Source organism: Cygnus olor, chromosome 5 (genome assembly GCF_009769625.2).
Source record: "Cygnus olor isolate bCygOlo1 chromosome 5, bCygOlo1.pri.v2, whole genome shotgun sequence".
NCBI classification, from domain to species: Eukaryota; Metazoa; Chordata; class Aves; order Anseriformes; family Anatidae; genus Cygnus; species Cygnus olor.
The window spans coordinates 33,621,491-33,640,709 of record NC_049173.1 but is presented as its reverse complement, the minus strand read 5'-3'; the positions used below and the strand labels follow the sequence as shown (position 1 = coordinate 33,640,709).

Genomic DNA, 19,219 nt, shown 5'->3' with positions numbered 1-19,219 from the left:
CACTTCATCCTCAGGTATGTCTCTACAGTACTGTAGTGGGTTTACGTGGCAAGGTTTTGGTAGCAGGGGACCATAGGGTGGCTTCTGTGAGAAGATCTAGAAGCTGCCCCATGTTAGGTAAGGGCCCCACTGCTGACCAGAGCTGAGCCAATAAGTGATGTTGTTTTTGCGCCTCTGTGAGAGCATATTTAGACAGTGAAAAAAAAACGCTGCGCCACACAGCAGCTGGAGAGTGAGAGGAGTGAGGAACAGCCTTGCAGGTGCCAAGGTCAGTGAAGAAGAGGGGGAGAGGCTCCAGGTGCCTGACGGAAGAGGAGAAGTCCCCTGCGGTCTGTGGTGAGGACCATGGTGAAGCAGGTTGTTCCCCTGCAGCCCATGGAGTACCACGGTGGAGCTTGGTTCCACGCTGCAGCCCGTGGAGGAGACCACGGTGGAGCAGGTGGACCTGCACCGACGGAGGCTGCGGCCTGTGGAAGACCCCTGCCAGGGCAGATTCCGGGCCGGACCTGTAGCCCGTGGAGAGGAGACCACACAGGAGCAGGTGACTGGCAGGAGCTGCCGTGGGGGATCCAGGTTGGAGCAGTTTGCTCCTGAGGGATGGACCTCATGGTACGGACCCATATCTGGAGCAGTTCTTGAAGAGCTGCTGCCTGTGGGCAGCCCACGCCAGATCAGTTCAGCACGGACTGCATCCGTGGGAGGGACCCCACAGCACAGGGGACGAGAGTGACCAAGAAGGAGCGGCGGACGAGAAGTGCTATAGACTGACCATAACCCCCATTCCCCCGTGCCACTCGGGGGGGGAGGTGGAAGAGGGTGGACAGGAGGGGAAGGTGCTTTTGGTTTCTTTCCTTTGTTTCTCGCTTCTCTAGCATTTTAGTAATAAGCAATAAATCTTACTATCTCCCTATGCTGAGTCTGTTTTGCCTGTCACAATAATTACTGTGCAATCTCCATGTCCTTATCTCAACCTTTGAGCCCTTTTCATCGTATTTTCTCCCCGTTCCTCTTTGAGGAGGGGGAGTGAGAGAGCGGTTGTGGTGGAGCTTGGCTGCCCACTCAAGTAAAACCACCACAAGTACCTCTCCAGAAGGCCTCTCTTTGGTCATTGACTGTACTGACCAAGTCTCCTTCAACTCTGATAGGAACCTAAACCCCAGCACAGATACAGATGGCTATTTTATAGGTAGTTAAAGCTAGGTGAAATTAATCCTATCCATAGCAAAGGCTATGCCTGAGTAAGTGCACATGAGGATACCTTGAAAACATAGTGAAGCAAATTCAGAGCTGTTAGCTTCCTCTATGAAAACTCACAGAAGTCACATGAGAAAACAGAAGAGCTGAACACAGCGCTCATCTTTAAAAAGCCAAGGAACCAGGAAGAGAACAATTCTGGAAAAATACTGGAATAAGTAACAAAAGAAAATATGCATAAACTGGTACAGGAGAAGCAAGTCATATAATATGTTTTAATTTTAATGCTATTGATAATGAAGGCTAACATTTTTGTAAGTAAATTATGAAAAAGTGAAATTACTTTAGATAGAGTGCAAAACTACCTGGAAAAATTATTAGTTTTTAATCATTTAGCTTTAAACTCAAAAAAATGTAATGTGACATTCCAGGTGGACCTGTTCTGGACCAGGTACTTTTCATTAAGGACTTGGATAAAGTAACCTTGTAGATACTAAAAAGCCTAAATGAATAACACACACATTGCATGATATGTTAAATTCACAATGCTCTTGACAAGAGAAAAAACCTATAGGAGAAAAAACAGTGCAATGCACTTGCTTTTACAAGTGGGACGGTTCTGAGTCAAAACCACAGTTTGTAAAGATGCAGGACTGCTAACCAGCAATTAGGCAGCCATTCTGCCAAAAAGGATAAGGAGGGTAGTAAATACATTAATAGGTAATGTTACACTGCTACAAGAATGCAAACTGCATATTAGGAGATAAACTATTTTGCTTGTAAGATACAGTAGGGAATCTTCCTATTATATTCTGGCTAGCAGAAAGCAAAGAAATGGGCAGTGTCTGAAGACAGGACAGGATGAAGGAATGATGAAGGACGGACGGGAAGACGGGAGGACAAAAGGAAGGACAGAAGGAAGTTGGTTAAGAATTGAGTTTCTTGGTCTAAAGAACAAAGGCCAAGTGAACACATTAAAATGCTCATCTACATAAGTCACTCATAAAGAGGCAGGGATAAAATTGTTTTATCTGTATGGATATAAAGTGATTGGGCTTAAAAAAAACAGTGGCATGGAATGTTTACATTATGTATCAAGAAAATCTTACTAACAATAAGATAAATGAAATACTTCATTTCCTAGGTACAACTGATCCTGTCTTGGAGCTTCAGAACGCACAAGCTAACCTCTTGAGGTCTTTTGTCAGCCTCCTTTTCTGCAAGTCTGTGTGCGGTTTGATACAGCTATATAATTTAGAAACCTATCTTTACCTCTCTAGACTAGATAAATTTATCAAGTTTTCATGCTAAATTACAGCAAGACAGATTGCTGTTTTGACATAAGGATTCAGAGAACAGCAATACTTCTTCCAAATTAGCATGATGCCACCTCTCTCTCTATTTTTTTTTTGGTACAGTACATCCTTTTAGCTCTCAAGACATGCGGAGGGTTGTGGCAAAAAGACTGCTGTCTTCCAGAGGATATGCGTCTGAGATTCAGTGATTGTGCACAGGCTTTTCCAAATGTCACAAGTGTGCCCATCTCTTTCATGGGGACTCCTAATGGAGTCTCATAGAGAAAGAATTCTCAGCTGCTCAAGTCTACCTTTCTGGTGAGCTAAGCTGCAACCACTAATAAGACACAGAGCTCATTTGCTCAGGGGACACTTATGATGATGAGACATGGAAGAGTGCTAATCGAGTGAAGTGAGATGTGGGCAGAAAATACGGAGATTACTTTGTTAGAGGGCTGAAGAATCAGATTGCTGCTTCATCAGCTCAAATTTCCATGTGCTTGTTCTTCATATAATCAAACTCCAATTCATATTATTTAATAAGTATATTCACTGGGCAGAATAGATAAATTCCTTTGCCTGTCTTCTACCAAAGATCTAACTTAGGCGTACAGATGTACTTGTCAAAGAACAATCATATTGATGACCATCAGAAAGCGAATCTCAGAGAGGTGTTTGTTGTACTGATTCGCTACAGGAGCTTCTAGGACCGTGACTACATTGCCAGAGAAATACCAGTGTTAGTCCACCACCACCGTTTTTTCCTGTATTCCACTTATGTAGAACATGTTCAAGTAATTTTATACAGAAAAACATGGCCTCCTAAAGTGACTGACTAGCAGAAAAGTTGCTTTGCGACATTTTATAAATATTGAACAGAAAAAAGTACATTTGATACTGTTTTCTGACTTTCTGAATTTCTTCTGAATACTGCATTTGTCTGAAATACACAGGGTGATTCGGTTCTTTTAAAAATTGGTGTAATGTACAACCTAGCATGAGGCTCAGGCTCACCTAATATGTAATACTACCAGAGTCATACAATGGAAATATTGTTTTCACAAATTCACCATCCTACAATTTTCACTGGGTAAACTTTTCAGACTTTATGAATCAAAGCTTTGGTCCATATTAAACCTTGGATATGGCTGAGAAGGAAGCTGTGCAAAGGAACAAATAAACTAAAGCATTCCTTTTTTTCCATACAAATTTGAAACTTTATAAAGACAGGGAATACCCTTAAATCTGAAGGCAGTCTGTCTGTGTTCCTGCCCTCAGCACAGACCTTTCAACCACCTGCATCCATCTAAACTCACCATGAGATATCAGTGTTTGAGCTCCACAAGTGCCATTATAGCTGTGCCTCCTGAGCCCATCTTCTAGTGAAATTAAGGTGTAATAAAATGTAAGTTTGATATAAAGAAACTTAAAAATTCCAAAGCCCAAGTTCCAGCATGCAAAACAATGGCTATAATGAAGGGAAGTCCTGGTTTTTTGGGGATAAACAATGCCCATGGTATTTTCTGATAAGAGAGATTTGTGTGACATTGTAAACTGTTTTATAATATCAGTATTCTATAGAGGATGCAAAAGATGAGAGGTGTTAATTTAAACCATTCTATTAGTAGCAACAGTAATCTAAAAACTAAGTAATAATTAAGATAAATCACAGCTTCCCACAACTTCTACTCCTCCAAAAAGAAAAAAAAGCAGTAGCAAGTGTCTGAGTTTAAGATAACTAACGTATCCCTGGAAAAAATATATCTACATGAAGCCCTGCATTAATAATCTCTGGAAAGGTCAGCAAACCAAAAAAAAAAATGAAAGCAATGAAACATTTTTTTCTCTACCTAACAGTAATCATTACTGAACAGTTATAACATTTATTAGTTTTGAAATTATTAATGCTTCACTGATTTGTCCACAGACTCCGTTCAGACCAAATACAGCAATACAATGAAAATGAGCCTTTAATGGGACTATTCATAGTTATTTTAAAAATGAGACATGTTATCGTGTTGTAGCAGCAAGAATACGGGTTGTACAACTGCAACTAGGCATACAAAGGCCTGGGCGCAGTTACCTTAGCAGACTGGCAAATGGTCTGTACGAATGAGGGAGGAAATGGCAGAAGCACTTTTCAGTCACAGTTAAATGGCACATTTAGAAGTGGTCTCTTGCTTCATCGCACAGGAAGGAATGCTTAAATGTATAAAGCATGTCTCTGGTTACATTTATGTGCTTACTTAGAGAACCTGCAAATGCAGTTGACAAAAATTTCTAGCCACTGAAGCACTCCTAGCACACATGTAGCCTGGAGGTAGAAAAAAAAAAATCCTTCAATTTGATTTTCTTTGTTTGTGTTTAGAACTATTGGCATTTTTCAAATATAAAATTAAAATAATATATTAATAATAAAGCAGAGAAAGAGAAATAGAAAAACAAACTAGTAATTAATCTGTATTCTCATAAGACTTAACAGCCCCCTTTGAAATACCGCAAGAGCTGAAAAATTAAGGCAGCTACTAATTCCAGAACATTGCATAGCACTCATACTATGGGGTGAAATTGCTCAAAAGTTTAGAAATTTATTGTGGAGGATTTTTAAAACAGCTTCAGGTTTTTGATACATAAGAATGTACAAGGATAGAGTATTCTGGAAATAATTGCATAATGAAATGATAGTGAAGGAAGAAACTTGTTTGCACTTTTGTATTCTCTGTATGCTTTCATGAACAAAAGTTCCTGCACTAGTATAAAAATGTTTTTTTTTATGACATCCCACTGATAGCTAAGAATTTCAGAAGTTTGAAAGGGCAAAAAAAATCTTGTGCTTTAAGAAATTTTTTTTTAAAGGTTTTACAGCTATACTTCATTAAAAAAAAAAAAAAGGATAACAAAGAAGAAACCGAAGACATTAGATAAGATCATACGTATTTATGATTTTCCTTTAATGGCAATTAAGGCAATGTAAAAAAATAACAAAATACTTACAATTACAATACTATTTCTGCATCTGAGAAGATATTTCGAAAGTCAACTACATTTGACTACATTAAACCTAAAGTCAGAACTCAGTATCTTTTAAAACATAAATAAGAATACAAATGCTCTCATTTTCTTGCAAAACACCCAGAAAGGGGGTGAGGGTCATACTAATATTCTAAGGAAAGAGGGGGAAAAAAGAAGACAAAGTACCTCTACATTTTCTGCCTCTGAAGCCTCCTGTCTGGGTACAGCTTTCACAGCTCTGGCTCAGTTTGCTTTCTGTTTACTTAATGCCTTAGCTCAAATAAAAAGAAGGTGTACCCTTGCATACTACATGTACAGCACAACCCCTTCAGCTCTAACTAGGATGTAAACAGAAAATGAGCCAGTCCTACAGATAGCATCCCGCAGACTGTGACTGCATCTTTGTTATGAGCAGGAAGGAAATGGTACAAGGCAAGCTGGGACTTTCTGAGCCTGACTCAGTACCTGCTGACACTAATTCAGTCTCTCGCTGGGCTCACGAAAGCTCTAGGGGTGACTCGGACACAGAAGCTCCCTGCTAATTCTGGAGCAGCAGCTCTGTCAATGCTTGTCTTTTTATTCCTTTCCATGTTTTACCTCAAAACTGAGATTCCTCAGCCAGCAATGAAGTTTGGTTCTTAGTTTGGGTTATGAAACCACCAGGCTGTCACTAGACCCGACAGACAGCCCGAAGGAAGACCTGTATGCTGATACCTGTCCAAAGAAAAGGGCAACATCCCAAGAACAAAGTCCACAGCATGACCCTGATTGGTGTTTTTGCTCCTGTAACACTACGTAGGCACTATGATAACCAGTAAAGGACACCATAATGCAAATGGTTTTCCTGATAACATTTATACTTCTTCAGTACTTGTTGACTACTTGTCTGTTTAAACAAACAAAAAAAAACAACACAGCCCAAGTTCACTGGAAGTGACATCGTTATTTCTCTACTAATGGATGATCAACTATTTCCAGAAAGGCTGCCAACCTTGATTAAAATGGTTTTTGTTTCGTTGTTGTTGTTGTTCGTTTGTTTGTTTAGTTGTTTTTAAATGTTTTTGTTTTTACACGACACAGAATCTGTCCTCAGCTCTTCTATCTCACCTCAGCACCAGTCTTGTTATCGTCTCCAGTAAACATTTTCACCTTTTTCCCAGATTGAATTTGCCTAAACTCAGCCACCAGCCCTAGAATTGTGTTTAAACACTTCTCCAACCAGATTGAACAGGGTTCCGTCATTAACCTTTGTTTGTGAAGTGGGACAAAGACAGGAACGAAAACAAGCCAAGAACAGCTTGGATGACTTTGAAACGCACTCATTATAAACACATTTCCAGTATTTGGGTTACTCTTATGATTCTCCAAGTCTTCAACATCTTCCATAAGGACAACAGATGTATTGGAGCTGGCATCAGGAAAGAGCAAGATAGCAGTAGCAACAGAGAAAACATCCAACTTCCTTAAGTCAGTGTTTGGCAATGCAGCATTTTCTAGACATGTAACACACAGGTGCCTCAAGGGCTGGGCTGCACACTCTCTTGTCACATGAGAGCTTGTAGCAGGCGTTAGCTTTTGGTCTCTTCTATCATTGATCTTTTAAATCAATGACCCGCACCATAATATGCCCTTATCTTGTTTTGGAAATATTACACAAATTCTACACTTAATTGCAAAAAGCATTAAGTAAAAAAAATCACACACATTTTCAATCTGAACAGCAAATTTGGGAAAAAAAAATGACAAGTAACTGAAACTCTTACAAATAGAAAAAGCTGCACACATTTTAAAAACAGGAGTGTCTCTATATGGTACCCTTTACCTCCATACGTGGATAAACATTACTGTACGCACTCACACTGTAGTTCAGAAGAATAATATCAGTTACAAACAAACTGTCTATGATTTGTCCAAACTAAACTAATGAAAATGTGTGATATATATTTAAAATCTACTGGGAGATAGATTTGTAAGTGCAGGTGTGTCTCAAACAAACACTTGGCACGGAGAAATCCTGGTCACAGTCAAACATAGGGTGATCTTCAGCACTTGATTTTGGGATAAGATTTCCATGTAAAAAAATAAAATTACAATAATACCTGTATGTGTTACTGATATGTTTGAGTGCCGTGGCAAACAGTTGAAATGATAGGGTTTGCCTAATAAAAGGCTGGAAAGACCTCTGGAAACAGGTGGCAGGATTAGGACTGGGCTGTGTTCTCTGCATAACTCTGCTAGTCCTGCGTGGTTGATTCACCATCTAGCTTTTCAATAATTCAAAGCTCTTTATATTTGATTATTTAAATAAGAAATGCAAAATAAAGTTTGGTTTGGGCTAATTTATGATTAAAGTCTTTCAACAGACTTAAAAAAAACAACAAACTTCTGATGCCCTGATCTATTTTTTTTTTTTTCCTTTCCTGATAGGGTAGGAGAGAAAGTGACATACACTTGCCAGACCAAACAAATCAATTATATTAATTAAAGAACAAATAAATAAATAAATAAAAACATAATATATGCAGAAAAGCCTTCACAGTAACTCAGAGTAGAAGCTGTTATCTAAGTGGTTAATACAGCTCAAAAAAACAAAACAAACAAACAAAAAACTCCTAATTAGATTCTTGCCCTTCACACATCAGTTATTACTACTGCTTCTTCTCAGGCCTTGATAAATTCAGTCTACCCTGCTGTAGTCACTAATTCAACAGTCTGTCATGTCCTGTCCACATCTGTGCCTCTCCTTTCCATCCTACATTTCAGTCACACCGAACATCAATTGCTCATCTTTGCTCTGAAGACCTTGTGTGTCTTCACTCTTGTATCATCAGAAGCTCAGCACTCAAAGCCTGCAAAACTTTCAGAGTGATAATATATTACAGGCTGTCCTGAAGTCCAGGTAACCACAGTATTCTCTAAATAGATTGTTTCTCTTATCAAAGATACCAGATCAGTACAGCATGATCTACCCTCCATGATCTACCCTCCGGAAAAATGTATGCTCCCTTTTATTGTCCCACCTTAATTCTTTCCTTTAAGATCTGTGCTAAGCTTTGCACACTGTTGAGTCAGACTAATGGCCCCATTGTTGCCTGGATCAATTTTACTGCCACTCCTGACCCCTCCTGAATACAGTACGTATCTGCTAGAAGAGTAACTGATAGTCTGTAAAGGCATGATCTGAAAACAGTCCAGAGTGGCGGTGGATTGAGCATGTTCCCTTCCCCACAGGCACTGAAAGAACTTGCACTCTAGGGTCTGGGTAGCAAATAATCATGCTGAGAAGCAAGCTGCATTTCTCCAACGCTTATTTGACCAAAGCGAGCAGTTTCCATACATCAAAAAGTCAAATGCATTCTCCAAAGTACCACAGCTTTTCAAAGACAAGTCACCAAACTTTATTTTCAATGTGGGCAAAATGTCTGTGTTCCCCAGATTCATACTAAAATACTTGAAGTGTTTTGCCTGGGTTGAAAAAAAATATATATATAAAAAAATCCACTTCTTATTTGAACTATTAAATGACATCATGTAAGCTTCCACTTCCAATTTTCTGCTTTGCTGACCTTAAAACAACTTGGTGCGTCTGTGATTATCATCATACGAGTAATATCCCCATATCCAAAGTTCTGCCATTCCGTGTGTATACATAACTAAAAGAACTGCATATGTGTCTGACCAACTAGAGATATTTCACGTGGGTTTTGAATTTATTGTTTATAGGGGCTAAAGTACGTAACGTACCAAACAAGGCACAGATGTTTTCTTTATGGCCCAGAGAGAGGCAGAACAGGGTAGGGCAGAGGACTTCACTCTTTCACTATATGAAATGCTCTAACAGATGAATTAATGGCACCAAGTTTCCAGCCTGGACAGGTGTAGGTAAAACTCTCCTAACGAGTGTTTCCTTTCTCTGGAAGAATTGACCCTCTGAACATTGGACAACTGTAATCTCTGTGGCCCATTTACTCCTTTACAATGTGCTGAGAAAGCTGAACAGCATCAGTAATTAACTGACGCAGCTGAATTTCATAGATTTTCAAAAGAACATCTATGAACTGTTTTGCTTGTTTACCTGTACATCAACTGAATTTGTTAATTAGCATGTAGATGTACAGGCATCTTGTTCAAGTCTGGATATAGCAAATTTTACATCCTGAAAATAAACTTCTCCAAGAACTGGGAAATTCACATCTAAAATTCATTTTTCTGCCTTTCTGGGTGTTTACACCATGCTCCCATAGGCAACTATGATTTTGCTTGACTTGGGCTTTTAAAAATGACCCTTCCAACATTCATTTGATCAGCTCCGTCTAGGTCAAATCTGTTATGTTTTAAGATTCCTCAAACGATATTCTTAATGCCATGTATTACAGGAATGTTTCTGGGCTTAAGTATGTATCAAAAAACTCATTTATAAAAGAGGTCATATATTTTAGGGTAGCTACTAAACAGGTAGAGCAAGAAACAGTGCCAAGCATATAGCAGGAAATATCAGATACCTGCTCATATGCTAGGGGTTGTTTTCTTTTCAGAGAAAAGTCCAGGAATGTTACATCTGAAGAAGTTACAGACTTAAATCCTTACAGGCTAAGAAAATTTGATCAAATCTGTGTTTTACTAATTTTTTTCCCGCAAGGAGAAGAACTGTAATCTTCCAGTCATTCGATAAAACCGTTGTTATATATTCTAACATTGTTTTAAGGCTTAAGAATTTTTCATGTTAACTTGCAATGAAGGAGAAATAAATTTGTTCTTGTAGTTTTTTCCAGTTAGCTTGTAGCTATATGTACACATTATTTATATGTGTATGCGTGTGTACTCAAATTATTTTTCATACAGTTCAATACTTTTTGACATTTCTAAAGGAAAAGTTGTACATTTTCTTTATTCATTCACTCTTTCTCATGGGGAGAGGGCACAACATCCTACAGATTAAAGAGACTTTCTACAGAGAAATCAAGACATTTTTACTGTCTGAAATTCTGAAATTTAGTGGTCTTTACTTTTAAGTTGTAAAATAAGCTAAATAGAACATAAATTCAAGATATGATTGTCTGAGGGCATTAGCAACATGATACAGAAATGTCTCTGCAGGCACTCAGCTCAAATAACACTGGCAATTAATGACCACCTGTATTATTTCCATAGGCAGGAGTCTAACTGCTGACTCCTGATTTAGACCGAAGCACACATTACATGTACCAAATTCTACCACCAGGTACCAACGTACAGAAACCCTTTAAACTTTGTCAAAGTAGTCTTGCAATAATTTAATACTTTCCCTTTGTTCAAAATGGGAAGTTTGTAGTGGTATAGTTAAAAAGTGAGAGAGGTTTTTACATTAATGTATTATACTCTATGGATTCCTTTATTATGTTTCTCAGGATTGCTCATTGAACTGGTGAAAAAACACACAATACTCTATTATTCACATATGGGTTTGGTCGTCTTTGGCACAAAAAATAATTTCCTGTTCCCTTACACAGATCCTTCAGGTGTACCTGAAGGACGTTTGCATCCACATGGAGCTCTGTTCAGTCACCATTGATTACAAGGAGAAGCCACTGCTCTCATAAACTCTCCATATTATTCAGTAATAGGTGGACATTTCTACTAAAAAGCTGATAAAGCAATAAAGTTTGATTAAGTTTCAGAGTTAGTCAATCTAAAAAACAGTTTTTCCTGATTGCTTTTTCTGGCTGCTTTCACTCTGTGGGCCATCATTCTGGAAATGTTTTGTACACTGAGTCTAACACCTAGAAATATTGTGATACTTTTTTTTGGAATAGTAAGGCACTTCTTGCTCTGCAGACCTACCTCGGACAGGGGGAACCATTCAATGGCATTACTAACTGTAAGCTTCATTAGAGTACATATGTGAATTCTATTCATATAAAATCTTAGCCATAACACTATAATAGGAACAAGCTTCATATAAAGGAAGAAAAGGTAATCTAAGAACAAGTGTGCACAGGCTTGTGTATATTGCAGCATATGAACAAGCAGCAGTTAAGTGTATCAGTATTAGCCTAAGTGTTCTCTCTGTTGTTCAGATAAATAATCTGGCTGATTATCCACAGGAAAAGGACAGAGGAAAAAGCTATTGAAATAATGGTCAGTTCTGCCAAAATTTCACAGTCCAAACTAATTACTAATTACAAAATTAACCTTATCTAACAATCACTGTTGCTGGATGTTACACTAATGCTTTTTTCCAGAACAAGTTTCCTTGGTCTAGGTAGGCCAAGGAAGCCATGTTCAGTTGTGGAATAATTTTATGTTCAACGTCTGGGTCATGAACAAAGAAAAACTGAGGTTCAGTACGGTACTGAATTACTAGGCCATACACCGATGGTTTTGCGTTATAATAATGAGAACCTGACACCATGCTTGTGGATTGGGATGCATGGAACAATAAGCTGTTAATTATCATTGTGGCTGAAAATTACAAAGTTCTGAGAAACATAATCTTAAGCTGTTTTCTAACAAAAAGACACCATTTACTGACGTTCTGATATGGTTTGTTCAATATTGGACACAGCACTTGGAGAAAGAAACAAGCTAAAGAGAACTCAGAAGAGAACTATAAATGATTAAAAGTGTCTAAGGGCCCTTTGGTAAAGGCTTGATAAAGTTACGGTTGTTTGGCTTAAAGAGAAGACTGAGATGAAACAACAAACAGTCCTTAGAGCCATAGAAATCACTTTCACAAGGTCAAGGCAACGATCGCGCACACTGGGAAAGAAGGAAAAATTATGGGTCTGAATTACAGAGAGAAAAAAGTTAAATATTAGAAGTAATCTTGGAGCGATAAGATTGGTAAAGCCCAGCAAGAGACCGTTCAAGTTGGCTGCAGATTTGTTGTCTACTGGAGCTAGTTTGGCAGTCGACCTGCATGTCTTCCTGCCGTGTTCTGCTACGATTTTAGTAAACTAGCTTGCACGGCTCTATTTGCAGACCGTGTTGTTTTCAGCCCCAGCTTATGCAGCCATGTAGCTGCAGCACAGCCGTCTCTGGAGAACCCTCGATACATCCCCACACAAAGAACTGTTTGGCCCCCGTAACCTATGAGAGAGACCAAAGCTCTGCTCTATTGCAGAGAGCTCACACACCCAGGGCCACTGTTTCTGCACCCCGATGGTGAATACTGCACCATGTGTGCAGCAGTGGCCAGGGACAGCCAGAAAGGATGCCTTTCATCCTCAAGGTGAACAAGTGCTAGAGGAGTGCTTCCAGAAGTCTGGCGGGCACACATTAATCTCTCAGAAAAGAAATCTTTGATTTTTTCCCCCAACTTTTTCCCAATTAAGTCATAAATTAAATAAATTAAATTTATTTCAGAGATCACCCGTCAGAGTGCCAAGAGGACTATCTTGTCACACAACTCTATGGACATGAACATATTCCAGTTTGCGCTATGCAACATGTAAAGAGAATGTATTAACAAGACAGAAAATGCAGAACATGCAAGATATGAATGCCACAGAAGACCTGGGAATAAATAAATCTGTAACTGCCTTGCACCCACCCCTTCGAATTCCACAAAAAGCTCAGCCCAAGTTCACTGCTGTGAAGCACTAGTGTATAATTTGGTTTCTCTTGTTGCTGTAAGTTAGACCACTCTGGAACTGGCTGGCCACCAGTGAGAGGGAAGGAGAACTCCTCTGCCCGCTGCGGCTGAACTGCAAAAAGTGCTGGCACCAGTCAGTATAAGCATATCAGAAAGCTACTGATAGTGCTCTAAGCTGTGACAAATGCAGTAATCAATAGTGCAGCTCTCGGTAGTTAGTGTAATCTATTATTACCACCTATTTAGTATGATTGTATTGTAGGTGAACAGTGCTTGGATCCCAGCCTCCAGGCAATAGCTCTTTACCTACCCACAAAGCCAGTTCACTTTTATTTGAAAAAAATAAAAATTCCTCCTTGCTTCAACTCCATGCAAACTTTTTATCTAAACTGAGATCAAAGTTTTCCAATAGCCTGTATGATTTACTTGGAATATTGCATTCTCTGCTCAAATCCTGCCATTGTACTGATAGGCAATAAGTCAGTCAAAGACTACACATTCACCAGAAAAAAATCCAGAAAAGTCGGTCAGAAGGGGCCTCTGGAAGTCACGTTGTCCAACCCACCACTTGAAGAGGTACAATCACCAACACCAGATCCGGTCAGCTTTGTCTGGTCAAGGCCTTAAAAACTTAAGGACAGCTAGAAGGTGCTGCAGGAGGGTACCTGGCCTACGGCCCACAAAGACCAACTTGTGAAACTGCCGCCTGCCTCTTCCTGCTGCTCTTGTCTTCTAGTGGTGATACAGCTCACAGTGCTTGTGCTTTCTCACTGGGAACACTGCACTAAGAAGTATTGATGGTAAGAAGACAAAAGCCCTTGGACACTGTTCTGGACACAGGTATTTCTACTCCGTAGTCTTTGTGTTACAGCACAAGGGTGTTTCAAGCCACTGCGCAAGACACCAAGTGTGTTCCCAGTACGTCTGCATCACTGTCTCCTACTGAGAAAGGCAGCGCAACAGCAGTGTTACTCTGCACAAAGGTTAACTTAAAGGTCATTTACTGTTGCAATGCAGAAAACAAAAATCCAGGAAAAGTCTGTGTATTCTGACTTAGAAGGCATACACTTTACCACTGTCTTTCTTTAGAAAACCAATAGATAGGAAGAAGAAAACTGCCAAGGAAAATTTATCTTTGAGGATCTACATATCTGTTTGCATTAGCTATATGCTTATCATTGCTATCGTAAAACCCTAGAACAAAGCTGATCAAAAGCAATATTAGCCAACGCTATTTAGTCTGTTTCATTGTAATAAAGTTTCAGCCTAAATGATTGTTCCAAATTATGAGTTAAAGCCTCATGAAGGGTCACAGATGAGGCTTCACTCCTAATAGAAGTGTCAGCTTCAGGGAAAATAGGACAGTGAGACCAGAAGTGAAATCAATGATGGGGCTGTCAGCTAGAGGGTTTGGAAACTGCTAATGAGAAGTTTTTCCCAACACTCAGAGTTAGTTATCCCATTGAGGAGGGATCAGTGCACACTCACACTAGATCCAGGCAAGTTCAGGAAGGGATTGTGCTGAGTGAAGTCTTGCCAATAACCCTAATACATGAGGAAAGTAGCGCAACAATATCATCTCTGGTAATAGTCACCCAAGCCTTTACTCCTGACCACCTCCACCTGTTCCCATATGAGAAAACAAGGGGTTTTTTGTTGTTGTTGTTGTTGTTTTTCTGTTTGGTTTGGTTTGTTTGTTTATTTCCCCAGAGAAACTTGCTGAGAAAGTCCCTGTACTTTCCTTAATGCCAGCACTGTCATTATGTCGATTTCAGAGGCAGGGGTGTATTTGCATATGTGACTCCCCGGGACCATTTCCATAGCCTCTTGCTGTACATCTGAGAACAAACTGATGAGTTAAATCAAATTGCACGTACATTGTGCAGTGCCAGTGATAAGGTTTTATAGCCTTAAACAGCACTGAAAGCAGCTGAGCTAACTGAGGCCAGTTAGCACTTTACCAAACAAACACTTCTTATGGGCTGTGCTAGGAAGCCCAGATCATCTTTAATGAGCCTGCCATGTCCAGATAGAGTCCCTTGGCTACTCTGCAGCTGGTGTTTGCCTTTAGGGTGGCCCTTCCTCACCATCTTACACCTGCTCCTGAGAAGAGTGCGCCAATGTACCATAGAGCATAGCCATCAAGTACCTACAGCCTGACAGAGGGGCTGCCTTGGTCCCACACACAGCACCTACAAGTACTAGAGTGCCAGGAAGCTGATTAAGCCAACTTAATTACAGGGAGATTGGTTTGCCACATCCCATTGGCGATAGTGAGGAGAAGCAGTGAAATCAAGGGCTGGGTATACACAGCCAGTATTCCTGATGGGAGCTGGCAACAGCCTGAGGAGGGAGCTTTCTGAGGAGAAAGGGAGTGCTCTTGGCAGGCTGATTTTGACGAGAAGACAAGCTAATATATTTTGAACTATCACCTCAGAGCTGGCCTGGAAATCAGTGTGTTAAAGGAGGGGGGTAACTGAAGAATCCCTTCAAAGATGCAGAGAATGCTTCCTCTTTTTAGCACCCATGTTTCACAAAAGTAGTCTTTTTTTCTGGTGCCATAAACAGGCCTTAAACCTTTGCAGAAGAATGGGAACTTGCACCAGTAGCATGCAGTATAATACATAAGCAATTGTCTGAGAAACTGGGGAAGAGGGTGAATAAGGAAGACGAAAGAAAATATACGACTGAAAATATATAAAAAGTATCTTCCTACACCAATAAAACAAAATAGGATGTGCTTTTGCCCACAGTTTGGAAAGACTGTATTTGAGGTCTTAAGAATTCGTTGAAGTACTTATTAAACAACAATTTACCTACTCAGTGTATATGACTGCTTAGGACAACCTGTACTACTGTTTATCACTTCATATTGACATGCTTGACAAACATTGAGGAACTTATAAAGTCCTATTAAGTAAAACAGGACACTTGGGCCTACAGAAAGATCAAGTGATCTCCTCTAATATGTTTGCCTAACGTGCAGAGTAGAGCTGGGACGTGGCTCAAATGAGTGCAAGTATCCTGCAAGTATTATGTTTTTTCCAGACTCTCGTATCAGATCATGGCCTTAATAACATCCTTGCAGATGCCCAAATAAACTTTGGAAAACAACTGAAAATGGTAGTGATTTCAGGTATTTAAAGATAAATCTTTCCTTCCCATAGTGAAACTAATTAAGCATGGCTTTCACCTGCTGTTCCTTTGAAGCAACAAACAAGTCTTCTTCTGAAGGAGCAAGTGGCATCATCTTCAGCTTCAGAAGTTCCTAGCCACTGACTATAGTGGGGAAGCAACATTTGAAGCAGTTCTATTTCTTTTGCCCTTTTTTTAAAGATCAACTATTGTCCTTTTAGGACACAATACAGAGGTAAGATGAAGCTTTGAGCTAGCACAATCATTTCAAGGCTTATGGAGGCAGCACCATTAGTATTATTAGAAGTATGCATGTTTTTATTATGTGCCCAGTATAATTGCCTGCTCCAAATTCTTTGCTAGCAAGTAGGGCACCATAGCTCTGTGCTGCTTCTGTAATTTTGATTCAATATCATTTCCCTTTTCTTCACAAAAAAAGAGCCTTGTCTCAAAAAAAAACCTGCTGGTTCTTTCCTCCTGTGCCCTATTTTTGCTCAGATTTTTGTATAATTAACACCACATAAGAAGGTAACGTAACAGCCCTGTAGACACATCTCCCAGTTATACTGAGATGCAAAGATGACTTTCCGAAAGTCTAGTATTTCCTCACCTAAAACAAGAATTGTTGGGCATTCATTAGAAATTCATCATTTTACTCATGTTCACAATGTCTGTAGGACTGGGGGGAAAAAAAAGATCAAGGCTGCACCTATGCTGCTGAGAAGCATTTGAACTCAGGGTGCCTGCTACAGCCTGGTACACATAGCCCAGTAGGAATTTCACTGGTCCTCACATGGCTAGCAACATCAAGTACTGATAGAAAGGACTTTGTGACCACTGCAAGAAGAGATCCTGGTATGTCTTGTTTTTCTTCCTTGACATCACTACTGCAAGCACACATGGATAACAGTATTTTTATTGCCATATGTACTCCTGGTGAAAAAGGCACCCTGAGGCACCTTTACAAGAAGATACTCTTAGTTTTCCTGTCAGAAATCTCAGAAAAATTGAAGATCTAGTCCCAGTAGTTCTCCTAGAGGAGGAAAACGTTTATTTTGCTCTCAAGACTGTCCTAGAAAGTGAGGGTTGGGCCCCATACTCCAATATAATATGCTCATCACCTTATCTGATATTAAGCACTGTCTCTGTACTATCCTAATTTGAAGCAATATGGCTAATAGAAACAAACTCATATGGAGGATCTGAGCAATCACCACATATTTTTAAGCATGCCTAAATACTTAGGAGGCTCTAGAACAGTAATTCTAAGTCATCCTGACTTTAAGCCCTGTACTCTGCTTAAGACAGATACCAGACACCCAAGAAGTTTTCAACCAGAAAAAAAAAGAAAACAAGTCTGATAGAGATTTCAGACTCTGTTGGCAGGGAGCTGGCTGAATATTGGTTTGGGAAGGCAGTCAAAAAAGTAAGAAGCAAAGAGATGAGAAAGTCTGCCCTAAACATAGGCCCCCCACACTTAAGGAGAATCCTGAAGTAGTACAACACTGGAGGTGCCTACCAAAAAGAGGTTAGCTGTGAAATGGAAAATTATCTTAGTCTTCATTTATTCAGGAATGCATGACGGATGTCTTTACGCACAGAATTAGACAATTTGCATATCTACCTCTTCTGCCAGTTTTCCTCCCTCCTACATAACTTTCAACACTGGCATCTGTCTGTAACAAAAAAAAAAGGGGGGGAGGGGGGAGGATAATTCCTGAATTTGATGTGCTCAAAAGCTGTAGTATCTGGGTTTCTCCTGGCTTAGCTATCTTATAAAATCTAAAATTATGTGTAGTCAAGAAAGCCAATATAATGTCTTTAAAGTTCTGTAATGTAAATAAATCATCTGAATTTGTCTATGAAGGAGGGTCAGAACTGACTAATGCGACAGTGACTTCTGCTGAATATTTCGCTGATCTTGGCAAGTTCTGCACTCTTTTATTTAAAAGGCAGTGAATTAGAGAAGCAGTTGTTACACTTCAGTGAGGCTTTCTACTGATTGTTGATGTCAGTCATTTTGCCAAGCATTTCTATAAATAAGTTGAGCTAGATCTTCTAGTATAAGACTAACCAAGGACAGGGATTTTTACAGATTCTGCAGTATTAGATTTAAACCTTCCCTTATTAATCTACAAGATATTAGATTCTGTTTGGGGAAGAAAAGGAAACGTCTTCATAAAACGAAACAGAAGAATTACAGATAAAGCACTCTAATGTTCAAGGAACCACCAAAGCAGAAAAAACTACATTGTAAAAGTACAGAATATACAACAATTTACAAATCAAGGTCTTTAGCATAAGCTATGTGGGAAAGGGATTTAAGAATTACAAGTGATCACCCCAGGCATGAGTTAGGTAGTTCAAGTGACCACAAACAAATATGAAGTAAAGTTTTCATCTATCTTGCTTAGAAACAAGAAACAAATTAAATACGTCTACTCACCCCCTCACTTATTTACAGCCACACAGCTTTGCACTGGTGATTAGATAATAAAACTGCAACCTCTCCTCAGGCCAGCGTTTCTGGGACGAAGCCTGTGTTTGCAGAGAAGCTCCAACCTCCAGACCATCAGGCAGAAAGGGGCTCCATGGGTCGTCAGGGCCTGTCCAGCCACCCCCTGCCAGACATGGAGGCCATGTCCCACCACAAGCCTAGACCAAACAGGCCCAGCTTCATGGTGCTGGGGCAGGCCAGGCCAGAAAGGCATCTCACAGCACAGGGCTAAGGCTGGGGCTGAGGCCAGCTCCAGCCAGGGCCACAGGGACAGGCCACATGCAGGGGACACGCCTTGAGGTCCCGAGCAAGAGGCACCAGAGGCACAGCTGAGCCAGCGGCCAGCAGCCCTCCAGCACGATACAGCCCAAGCAGGGGCTGAGGGCCCTGGGCCGAGCTTAAATAGAGGCCTTGGGCCCGTGGCTGTGGGGAGGCCCCAAGTGAGGCTTGCCAGGGCTCAGTGCTGCCCTCAGGCCTGGCACTCCTGGTCCATGGCAAGCATTTAACTGGTGT

At 40.1% G+C, this 19,219-nt stretch overlaps 1 protein-coding gene across 1 annotated transcript in view; it reads right to left on the bottom strand.

Annotated features, from left to right (window-relative positions):
* LOC121071131 (carbohydrate sulfotransferase 8-like) overlaps nt 1-19,219 on the bottom strand; it is a 32,517-nt gene extending 13,298 nt beyond the window's left edge. Inside the window, exon 1 of the mRNA XM_040559144.1 lies at nt 18,656-19,219. The gene's annotated coding sequence lies outside the window, so the exon portion shown is untranslated. The remainder of the gene's footprint in view (nt 1-18,655) is intronic.